The sequence below is a fragment of the Hemicordylus capensis genome, chromosome 3, assembly GCF_027244095.1.
Source record: "Hemicordylus capensis ecotype Gifberg chromosome 3, rHemCap1.1.pri, whole genome shotgun sequence".
Classification (NCBI taxonomy): domain Eukaryota; kingdom Metazoa; phylum Chordata; class Lepidosauria; order Squamata; family Cordylidae; genus Hemicordylus; species Hemicordylus capensis.
The window spans coordinates 208,329,648-208,342,254 of NC_069659.1; the positions used below are offsets into that span (position 1 = coordinate 208,329,648).

Here is a 12,607-nt window from a genome sequence, read left to right on the forward strand (position 1 = left end):
CCCAAACACCACTTGAAGGTGGGTGCCTATTTAAAAATTAAAATGTTTTTGAAAATGGCAGCCGAAGACAAAATGGCCACATCACATGCTCAAATGGCCTCTATGAGGGCCTAGGCCAGGCCTCGCAGAGGCCATCTGAGCATGTGCAGTGGCCATTTTGTTTTCAGTGGCCATTTAAATAAAATTATTTTAAATAATGGCCACTGCACATGCTCAAATTTGTCCATGCGAAGCCCTAGAGGCCAGCAGCGGGGAGGAACCTTTGCAGACCCCCCCCCCACGGCTTTTAGGAAGGCCCCCAAAGGGACTACAGGTTAAAAAAAATTAATAAAAATTAATATAATATAAGTCACTGTACACATATTCAGTTTGGCACTATGTACAGAGAATCAGGGCTTGTGAATAATGGGCTAAAGTTTATGAGTTAGGATTGTATTCATTTGCTCTTACTTTGCTTCTTGTGATAAGTGAGTTAAATGTGATGTCTTAATAATATGGCTATTAATGGTGAGTTTGTCATTGAATCAGTGTGAAATCCTTAGTATTAAGGTCCACTGGGAGTTACTTGCTCTCTTTCTCTCATTGTAACTGTCTTTCTGAAATACTAGAATATATTCCAAGCAGTGACACAGTTTACTCTGCATATCCTTTAATTATTTTCAGATTATCTGGGAAAAGTCAAATTTTCCATTTATTTTTAAAACTTATGTAATAGTGATGCTACAATGCATAATAGAGAATTAGACAGGCACGTCTGTTTAGTTTTCCAAGTACATCTCCACATAGTATTTGGGTATTCATGAGCCCCAGCATACTGAAATTTGTAGTTTTCCAGCATTGTTTGGTCTGGCGATGTCCACTGCTAAATAGTTCTTGAAATATTAAAAGATTAACAAACTTGACTTGCATTTTTCAGCTGATATTATGGTAAAGGTATCTGAAAGATGGATGTCAGATGTTTGGACAGGGGGCGCAATTTCAGTGCTTGCCCTAGGCGCTATTTCCCCTAGGTACTCCTCTGCCTAAATGAGTTACCTGAGTGATCCCCCCAATCAGGGATCACATCTTGTATGATTATGTCACTGTATAGTTAGTCAATCAAAGAGCAACAATGTAGTTAAGGACGGTTAATTTCAGTGAAATTAAGATTTTAGTAAGAAGTGTTATCAGAAGGGGGAAACTTGCTAAGTTTTTCAGCGCAAGCGAAGAGGTTTTCAAAAAACAACCCTGAGTAGTTTTTGCTCAGTCTTAATTTAGAACTAATCACCAACAATTTGGTGGGCAGGCTTTCAAATTACACAGAATGGTTCCTCGAACTGGGTGCTTACTGGAATTTCAATTTCTAGTAACTATTTGTTATTGTTGTCTGTTGTTGTTTTATAATGAGCTCTCAAAAGGGAATAGGGACATTATCTCTGTCTAGAATGAAAACGCATCTTCCCTTTGCTACATGTCTTGATTTACATTCTGGAATCCACCACCCCCCGCCCCCATCTACGGATGGATAAGAACTTGGAAATTCTCCAGGTCTCCCATGAACAGTGGGATTCCACAACAGCTGCACTGTGGCCAGAGCCCATTTGTTTATAAATGTCAACAGTGGTAGTGCAGATGTGTTCTCGAATCAAAGAGCTGAAGCTTACAAAAGCAGTTCAATATGTCTGAGTTCCTAAAGTAGAGGAATCCTCCCCTGACATTACTCTGATAAAGAAAACAGAATTTTCCTCAGAGTGGCCCTATATGCTCTTTTTTTAAAAAATCACTGTAAGATAAGAAATACCTGCAGTCTCCCATATGTTCTCATTGTTATGAATGTAATTAAATAGGAGGAGGAAAGGACAGTTTTTGGGAGAGGATCTGAAAGGTCTCAGCTCCTGTACACTGAGTGCACCAAAACCAGGAGGAAACCAAAGGGGTGACTTGTTTGTTTACTACTTTATCTTCCTTCTTTCTTCCACTATGCAGCTCAAGCAGCATACAAGGGGTTTCCGGGAGGTCTCTCATGGTGCAAGCAATGAGTAGATCCAGACCTGCTTAGTTTCAGCAAAGTTGTTGCATTTTGTGTCTTCAAAGTGGCTGTGCGTGTGTGCACGCACACACTCCCCAACAAAATATCTGGTTTCTCTCTGCCTTCTGGGCAGCCACAGTAGTACTGTTTCAAATTGCCACCCTTCCCTCCTTGGTCTCACCTTATATAATGCATCAGAAAAGGAAACAATATCATGATGCATCTTTTTCCTGTTTAATTTTAGGCTGAGACCAGAGTGGGAAAGTGGCAATTTGAAACATTGCTACAGCTGCTGCCCAGAAATTGCCCAGGCAATTTCTTCAGAGAAGCAGGATCTTCATTAAAAGGTAAGCCCTCCACACCCTCTGATACTATTTGATATGATACAAATATGATTGTGCCTGAATCTGTCTACTGAATCTGACTACTGATATCAGGTATATTTTTCACCAGATCCATTTCCCATGAAAATACCCCAATTGGGACTACTTCACTTCAGACCTGATTATCAGTCCAATCTGATGCACAACTCTAGTAAACACATGTCTGGAACTCTGGAGAAGGGGAGCAACTGGAGGGTGAAAGCTTGCAGTAGAAGAGCAATGAGAGGGTTAAGCCTACACACCCTGCTGCTTCAAATTACTCTCTGCACAGGCTAGCAGTGAGTGACACCTGAACTGATTAACAAATTATCTGAGCACCAGGTGAACTGCACCACAGGAGGGCCTGAAAAATTATTTTGGTTGTACTGCAGACTGTCTGTAAAAAGGTAATTTGGACTTGTTTTTCTTCTCCCTTCCTTCCTTTTCCTGGTAAGCCCTGCAAAATTATCTGTTGAATAAAATCAAAAGGGGTTAAAATACCCCCCCCCCAAATTAAAAAACTCATTCTTAATCTGTGTGGAGGGTAAGAACCCCGTTTTTCTAAAATGTGGGTATCATTCCCGGGAAACCTCAGGATTTGGCATGTGGTGTCATCAGACAACACACAGCTCTATTTCCGGTGGGTTCCAGTGAAGGCATTGGCATGCTAAATCGATGCATTAGGACTATAAGACTAGATGTGGGTGAACAAACAAGCTTAATCCCGACAAGATCAAAGTACTCTCTGTCAGTAGAGGGGTTGATCTAGGAATAAGTCAGTAGAAGAACTTAGGACAGTGTTTCAGTCTCTCTAGGATGGGGTTGCCTTCTTGAAACTCAGGTTTGAGGTTTGAGTGTGCTCCTGGACCCAGCTGTGCTCCTGGAAGCCTAGATGGTGGACATGGCCAGAACTGTTCTGGCTAGGGTCACACAGGCCTAATTGCATCCCAATTGGACAACTGCAATGCACCCAGTCTGGAGCTGCCCTGGAAGATTCTCCAGAAGCCATAGTTGTTCCAAAATATGGCAGCCACTCTGACTGGGGCTAGTTTTTGGGAGCATGTGACTCCCCTCCAGTTTGCTGCTGGGTCAATTCAAGATACTGGTGGTAATGCCATTTAAAGCCTTAAATGATTCAAGAGCAGAGTATCTAAAAGCCCACTTCTACACATATGAGCCTGACCATGCTTTCGGTTATGCTGGGGAGATTGTCACATCCCACTGGTGTGGCTGGGGGGAACCTGGGAGAGGGCTTCTTCAACTGCTGCACCCAGATTATGGAATGCTCTTCCTAGGGCGGTGCATTCCTCTTCCTCTTGGTAGGCCTTCTGCTATGCGGCTAAGAAATTTATGTTTGAACCAGTTTATATTTTGTTATGATAGTTCTAGCCTTCTGATCCTCTGGACTAGTATTGTATATTTTTGTAGTAGTGACGTGGGTTGGATTTTTACTGCTGCTATCTCATCATTGTATTAATTTGAATTGTTTTTATTATATTGTCTGTGCTGGTCAATGACCGTAATAAAGATTATTATTATTATTATATTGTGTTTACATGTTTATGTTGTATACCATCTTGGACATATATGGAATGCCAATATATACATTTGAAATAATAAGTGTGTGTTTAGAGTACTCAGGGGAAGTCTAGGGCACAATTAAATTATGGTTGCCAAGTCCATATCAGTTCTTGTACTCATAAGAGTTTGATTGAATTGAGCATTTCACCACTCATTGCTTTTCCCACCAGCGAGGGGAGATGCTGTAGCCTGAATTATTGTCATTTGCTTATTTTACAGGTTATTGCTTGTACTGCCTCTGACAGGTTTTATATTTGTGATCAGAGGTAACATGGAAGTCCTCTTTAGAGTTGCCAATTCACAGGTTTTGGAGGCTTGTCACAGGCCCCTAGGTAGGGTTTCAGGTTTTCAGATTTCAGGTTTTCAGCCACTGTCCTCAATCAAAACAGAACTGGGACTGCTCATACAATAGTCCACTTCCTCCCATTGGCCTAGAAAAAGGAAGACAGACATTCTTGTCATCAAATAATTTGTTGGCAGCTGTGTGCCCTCACCTCTTGAATCTCACATTTGAAGATGCCTCTAATGTAGCACTTCTAATTCTCTTTAGGGGTGTGCATGGAACCAGCAGCAGAGGCTTGGTTTGAATTAGAACTGAATTTGAACCAAACTGCCGATCTGTGAACTTGTTCATTAGAACTGGCCGGTGGTTCAGTTCATACTGTCAACCCGGTTCAAGTGTCTTGCTTGTAAAGGGGATCCAGTAAGGATTCCCCTTTACAAACAAAAGGGGATTCCCTACTTAAAAGCGGGTTCAGGGCAGCAGCAAGAGGGACCTTACTGGCTGTGGTGGTGGTTCTGCCACAGCAGCCCCTCTTGGCCCTGCCAGAATCCATCCCACGGGCTGATGGATGGCTCAGTCTTATCCTCTACTCATGCGTGGAGCTCATTAGCGTCACCATGCAAATTGCATCACCTCTTTGGGGGGAGCTGGTCCAGTTCGAGCAGTCAAAGCTCACCGGTTCTGCACATCCCTAATTCTGTTGGACTGGTGATAGCTCCTTCACACATGCAGGTTCCTACTAGATGAAAATATATGTGTGAAATCCAGACCACCAGTATGTGTGGTGGTGGTGGGAGGTGGCAAACTGACCCAACATCCCTCTGTGGCTTGTCAGCTGCTGCTTTTAAAAACAAGTAGTGTGGAGGCACCTTTGAACTGCTTTTGGGAGCGATAACTGCTGTGCGTGCAGCAGCAGGGAAGTGGCGACCCAACACATCATCCCTCCCCACAGCCCACCAGCAGCTCAAACAGGGCTATCCCTTTAAATGGCTTCCATGGATGTGCGGGAAAGCCATTTGAAGGAATAGACCAGTTTTCTTTTCGCTAGAACACTGGTTGTTGTTGGTTTTTTGCACCCAAACACCAGTGTTCTAGCGGAAAAACCACTGGGTTATCCCTTCAAATGGCCTTCTTACATGCATGTGGAGGCCATTTAAAGGGATAGCCCTGTGTGAGTGGCTGAGGGGCTGCAGAGCGGGATAGCAGGGCCGGTCACCGTCTCCTCCCCACCGCTGTGCACTCTGCAGTTACTGCTCCCAGGAGCGGTTCAAAGGTGCCTCCATGCCTCTTGTTTTTAAAAGCAGCATCCGGCAGGCCACAGGGGTATGGTGGGTTGGGTCGCCACCTCCCCACACCATGCAGGCTCTGCACATCAAAGGTAATTTCCTGGCACCCTGGCCACTCTTCCTTTAAAAAAATAATAATGCTGAAAGGAGGTTCTCCTCCTCCTTCCTCCCCCATACAGGTCCAATCAATTCAGATTGATTCAATTCAAATCAGGCTGATTCTATTAGACTCCGAATTGGATTCAATTCAAATTCAAATCTCTCGAATCAGCCAGATTAGAGTCAAATCGATTAAAATCGATCCACACAACCCTAATTCCTGACTTGGGCATGTTAATGGGGACTACATGGTGGTGGTGGGAGGATGTCTCTCTTTTTATACACTAGGATCCAACTTCCTAGAGAAAGAAATGGAAGAGAGAAATGGAAGGAATGAAAACTCCAGTACTGAATCAACACCTCTCCATTGTTATACACAATGCCACTTCTGTACTCAGCCACTGGAATGCAAATCGCTTCTTGGTATGCTTAAGCTTCTAAAAAAGGCCAGCTAAGAAATGAAGCTGAGGATTAATTTCCATTTTCATCTGCTTCTATCTCCTGGAAGCTATCCTTCTAGAGAAATATATAGGGGGGAAATGGTTTTGTTTATCTAATAATAGATCTGGGGGGGAAAGGGCCAGCCCAGTCTGTTTCCAGACAAAGAAATACACATTAAGGGATGTTGCTGTATTTATTGACGTCCATGTGACTATTCCTAGTGCTTTCAAAGACAGCAGAGTTCAGCTCTTTTATAAAGGTTTGTAATTTATCCCCCATAGTAGGCTGCTATTGCTCATTTCTTTGGAGATAAGAGTTCACATACTTCTTATTAAATTGTCCAGAATGTACACTGTCCAAACAGAGCACTCTTTTGGATTTCTATGGATTCATAGGACTCCTGGTTATCTTGTGGGGCAGTGGGCGGGGCAGGGGCCCTCTGATAACAGCAGCTTAAACCAATGAATGAATAAAATAAATACATTAAAACAAGAAGTTCGTTTATATGTGGCTGGTGCAGACAATACCCCACTGGCCCATTCAATGAGGAAGGGGACGTGGCAAGAGTGCAGATGTCCTGACACCCTCCTGGCATTTCCCTTTAACACACAGGGTGGCTGTTGATTGGAATGGCCCAAAGGGGCCATTCAGTTGAATAAACTCTCTCTCTCTCTCTCTCTCTCTCACACACACACACACACACACACACACACACACACTAAAGGGACATGCTGAGAGGGTGTCAGGAATTTTGTGAAGGATGTCCCAATGGGCACATTCCTAAACTTATGGACTAGTGAGATATTGTCCCAACTGACCCATAGTTAGAAGAATCTTATGAAGAGATCATCAGCAAAGTTAACTTTCATACTGATCACTGACTTAGGGTAAACAGGAGGCCAGATAGCGTCCAATATCTTTCATGTCTGTTTAGCACTTACTGTTGCACAGCTCCCTGTTTCAATGGGTCTTTCGCAGAAGACCTTCCCCAAGCACTGGGTCCAAAACTACTACTACAACATTGTAATAATCACAGTGTGAATCCCATCAGACTGTGTTGAAGAATGAAATATGCTTCCTGCCCTTAATGAATAGTACCTCCCACCATTCAATTAAAACAATGAAGAGCTTAAATTCTCTGCAAAGATAACAACCCGCAGATGACATATATGAAAAGTCTGTGTGCCAGTTCTCCTGAGGGTCATCAGAAAGGTTTATTGGAGCAGTTAAAGACCCCATGTGACTTACAACTGAATAACACATCTTCCTTTTTCATTAGTACAATGAAAGAAGTGAGGTTGATTGCTTTATAGATAAAATGCATAATTTGAGGGTGGACCCAGACATTATCAAAGATGCCTCTCCAAATTTTTATCCTTGTAACAATTATAACATGATGTCATTCCACTGTGTTTTTGTGCCCCGTCTCAGAACATTGGCTGGCTGTGGTGGATATGGGAAAATGTATGACTTGATGGTGTCATGTCACATGTTTTTACATGGTGGCAGATCCTTGTCTCCTATAACATCTAGCTTTATCCTTGGAACCATAGAATCTTGGGTATGGGTGGAAGGAAAACAAAGACCAACTATTCCAATGAACCTCAATCCACATCCGTAGAGATAGTTATTTCTGTTTGAGTTTGTAGGGATAGATTGTTTATCTACCCCACTTGCAGCAGAAGTGCACAAGTAAGAAGAACACTGCTAATTAATTTTGCCTGAAGACATGGAGTTAAAGTTCTAGGTAAAGTAGTTTATTTAGGAAATACATCAGATCATTAGAAAGTGATGTGCTTAGCTGCTTACTTCATCAGGATTGGAGAAGCAGAAGAAGACAGAAGTCTTTCTGTCAGGTGAGAGTATGAAACCTGACTCTATCAGTCTAACAAAGGGGAATCAGGACAGAGCTAGCATGGTCAGAGGAGAATCCCTTACTCACTATCTCTATTCCCTAATGCCCCTAGTGGTCAATAGGGTTGCTGGTGCTAACTTAATTGACAGAGTCCTTTATCAGGATAGAGAGGATACCCAATGTATGTTGTTTGAGTTCATTAAAGGGATACAAACGCTCAAAAGTCATGCATGCATGATTCTAGCTGAATCACAGCTGAATGAGCCTAGGGATTTCACATAGTTTCTCAGCTTTATATGTTAATTGTTCTTTTATATTATGCTATGCTACCAGCTCTATAAATTGGTATAGAAGATCTTGCAGACAAGACTGAGATTTTGATCAAGATTTACACAAAATCTTGATCAAAATCTTACTTGAATTTGGAGTTTTCTCTTTGGTTTTTAAAAAAAGATTTTAAAGTTGAAAAGGCGTGTTGGAGCTCTTTCCAGTGGCTGCCATCTTTCCCCTCACAATGCCCCAGATATGGCCCTGCCCTTTAAACTTGCTTGTTTCCTCCATTAATAGTGTGTCTCAGATTTCCCCAACTCCACAGAATATGTACCAACATACAGTAGGAATGGACAAAGTGCAGCCAGGCCTGCATGTATGCTGTGATTCCACAGAAGTGCAAGGAAGAGTCAGAATATGTCAAATGTGAAATTCAGCATGCTGGGACTCTCTCTCTCTCTCTCTCTCTCTCTCTCTCTCTCTCTCTCTCTCTCTCAAAGGAAGGTTTCTAGCCCCTATGGCTTTGAAAACATTCTTGGGAGTGTGTGGATCTCTGAAATCTTAGAAATCAGAGTGGTGTGACTAAACCAAAGTGCTTGTGGGCAGGGCTTCGGTTGCTTGTAGTTTATTGCCCCTTCCCATGAGGAGCAAAACCTTAACAAATTGTGCAAATAGATAGGGGTGTGCCCAAACCAAAATTCATGGTTTGGCTCAAATTTGAATTTGAGCTGAACCATGTCCTGCCGAACTGGTTCAGTTGAACTGGCCAGCTGGTCCAGTCCAATTGACCGAACCGGCTCAGCGGCTAATACTTGTAAAGGAGAATCTGGTGAGAATGCCCCTTTACAAGTATAGGGGTGGGGGGCGCTGGGTCCTGTGAAAGGTGGTAAAGGGGTGGCATGAGAGGTAGTAAAAAGGTCTTCTTACCACCAAGCATGCTGCCCGTGCCGCCCTGCCCCCAGCGCAGTCCATAGCAAAAGTGTGCACACTCTTCCCTCTTTTACCAAGCCTCCCACTTGGTGGTGGCTTGGTTTTGGCCTCTGCGCATGAGACTATTACTCTCAATCGTCCTGATTTGCTCTCAGTGATGTCATCTTACAGTCAGATCTTATTTATTGCATGGCCCATGTGATTTCACTCACTGATGACCAATGGCATCATTGCATCAGAGGCAGCATCATGACATCACTGAGATATCACTGGGTGCATCAATGTTTTCCCTCATACATCATAGAATTACCACTAAACATAAACCTTTCTCAATATAATTTTTTTCTACATGGCTCTTAATGATAGTTGACTTTGAAACAGACTTCCTTCCCTGCTGTATTAACATCTATAGCTTGTTACTGGTTTCTGCTTTGCTGGCATGCTTTTGTGAAGGGAGGAGATCTGAGGCTGATTGCTGCTCCTTTCATTTTAAATCAAGAGCCAGGCTGAAAATTATTTTATTTATAACAGCAGCGGAGACACCTGCTTCTGACATGTGAGACCATTTGGATGACATAACCAGCTACCAACAATAGTAACAGCACTCTGGGCCTTCATTAGAAGCCCATGTGATACTGCTGCGGTGCTGCCAAGTCAAACATAATAATTCTACCCGCTGAGAAATAAATATTCCCCTGAGAGCATGAGAGAGGGGAAGGAGCCTGGCAAGGAGAGATTCTTGTTGTTTATGGAGAGGGAATGGCATCGAAATATCTCTGTATATTAGTGTGTCCATATACCAGTATCTGGGAATGATCCAGGTGGCTGAGAAGAACATCAGGTTCCAGTTCCAGTTTTTGTCTGTGTTTTCAGTATATAAGGCAGCCTTGTCACACTGTGGCATCACCTCAAGTGTGACCCAGAAATGAACAGTGTGAAAATGGGGCTGTTTCAGTCACAAAGTTTTACGTGCCAAAATATTAATGGGTGACATCTTGCACAGCCCTCCATCGAAGCTAAGGGCCCACCAGGGCCGCTCCACAACTTCAAGGAGAGCCCTGGCAGCATAGCATCAGGGCTGCTGCAAAAGTTGCACAGCAGCCCTGGCGGGTCCTTAGTGTCAACAGAAGACTGCACAAGGTAGCCTTCCCAATGTCACCCAGTAATAATCGATTGCAATCCAGAATATTGTGGAGAGGAAAACTAAATATGTTCCTTGCCCATTGCTGGCACAATATGAAATGGTCTCTTGGGCACACTGGGGACACCAAAAACAGGGATCATGTTTAGCCCTCGCTCTGATTAGGTCCCCCTGTGCACCCCATTTCTTTCCCCTACTAAGAGGAAAAAATAAAGAGATGTTCTTTACTTGATTGTCTTTTTTAGAACTGCTTTGTGGTGCAGAAGTAACCTTCCACCCCTCTGCCTTGTCAAACAGCCTCCCACATCAGCTCATTTCTGATTCGGGGGAGACAGGGTCTCACTTTCTAAAAACCTGTATTAGATCCATGTACATTGGACATTAGGAGAAACTTCTTGACTGTAAGATCAGTTTGGCAATAGGAACAATTACCCAGGTGGGGCTGTGCTCTTCCTTTCTGGAGGTCTGGGCAGCTCTCTCTTGAGGAAGCTCTAGCTCTAGGTTTTCTTTATAAAAGAGAGGGCTGGACTAGATGGCCTACAAAGCCCCCTATGATTTTACAATAATATCAGCAACTGGGTTGCATAAATAACAAGAGAGTTAATAGTAGCAGATGGCATCCAAACTGTTGGCTCAGGGCCATGCTGTTGCCCATCTCCTTCCACTCAAGTTGCAGTTGTGCAAAATGTCTTCCTACTCACAGAGGTATCCCATGTTTGAGTGCAACTCTTCTTTCACAGGCAAAAGGAGCTTTTGATGATGCCAAAGATGCTGTTAATGGAACTGGCCCAGGGGTGATTGGTCAGCACCCCCAATATTCGGGCTGTGTGGATTAGCTGTTAAAGGGGTCAGCTCCACCAGTTCTAATTTGTGCGAATGTTTGGACTCAAGAAATGACTGGATTTGAGACAGGGATAGTTTCAAAATTAAAATAGGAATTTATTTGAGATAGATAAACTTTATTATGATCATAGATCAGACAGAATTTATTTGAGAGAGTGGTGGTACAGGAAGAGAATGGTGCAGTTAAAGTAATAAAATACGTTACTAAGCAGACTGACTACAATGAGGTGTTTCTGTCTTAAAGAGCACGAAAGTACATTTCTAAATAAACCAACTGCAATGAGGCATTTTACTGTAAGGTCTAATTGTGTAAGTTTCCCATGCAGGCAAGAGAAAGGGACTCGAGGGAGAGAGAGATGGGGTGGGATTTAAGAAAGGGGAGCAGAGATAGTTTCGGGGTCCAAGGAGTGGCCAAGGCTCATATTCACCTGATCTCAATGACAAGATTTCTGGGCTGCAGAATCTTGCTCCTCAGTGTGACAGGAAGCAGGAAGGATGCAATGGTTAGTATAAGGAAGGATGTCCAAGGGAATGGCTTCTCTGTGGATCCAGCTTCCTATAGGTACGAGGCAAGCTGGATGGATTGGTACAAGGACCAATCCAGGTAGTGATTTCAAGCTCTTTGTAGGTTGCAGGAGAGCATATGGAATGCTCAGTGGGGTCCCAAATATTATTATTATTATTATTATTATTATTATTATTATTATTATTATTAATAATTCGATTTCTACACCGCCCTTCCAAAAATGGCTCAGGGCGGTTTACACAGAGAAATAATAAATAAATAAGATGGCTCCCTGTCCCCAAAGGGCTCACATTCTAAAAACAAAAAACAAGATAGACACAGAAGTACTGTGCTGGGGGTGGATAGGGCCAGTTACTCTCCCCCTGCTAAATAAAGAGAATCACCACAGTAAAAGGTGCCTCTTTGCCCAGTTAGCAGGGGCAAATATAGCATATGAGGGGGCACAAAGGTGGCTGAATGGAATCCTGAGTAGAGCACAAGAGAGTGCACGTTGCAATGGAATCCCAGGTGGCAAGACCAAAGGAGCACAAGGAGTCATGGAACTGGGGATACTTATTCCAAAACATGCCTTGGGGCACATTCCTACTGCCATGCTTTGCTGTCTAGAATTGTCTGGGTGGATCTGCGTGGAATGCATTGTGTCTGATCACTCTTTTCCTGGCGTAACAACGGGGATGTGCCTTTTACAAGTAAGGCTGTTTGTGATGAAAATCAGAGTGTGCAGGTGCATAAAATAATATCTGTGTTGGAATGGGCTCTCCAGTAATCCTATCAATAGTTTCAATGGGTACACCTCTAGATCTACGTCACTGACTCTTCTCCCTTGTGGTGGGGAGAACATTACTTCACCATCTTATCTATGTTTCTTCCTGCTTGGCATAATTTGCTCATTAGTGTGTTCCAATCTCCTGTGAAAGGAGGGAGGGGAGCGAGGTGGTTCACTCTAAGTTTAAAGTGACCTTGGATGCCTTAACTCGCTATA

At 43.2% G+C, this 12,607-nt stretch overlaps 1 long non-coding RNA gene across 1 annotated transcript; it reads left to right on the top strand.

Moving 5' to 3' along the window:
* The first annotated feature begins 2,251 nt into the window (after positions 1 to 2,251).
* On the top strand, positions 2,252 to 3,914 carry LOC128351683 (uncharacterized). The gene is made up of 2 exons (XR_008319974.1): positions 2,252 to 2,355; positions 2,462 to 3,914. It is a non-coding gene; the product is annotated as an uncharacterized LOC128351683 (long non-coding RNA).
* The last annotated feature ends 8,693 nt before the right edge of the window (positions 3,915 to 12,607 follow it).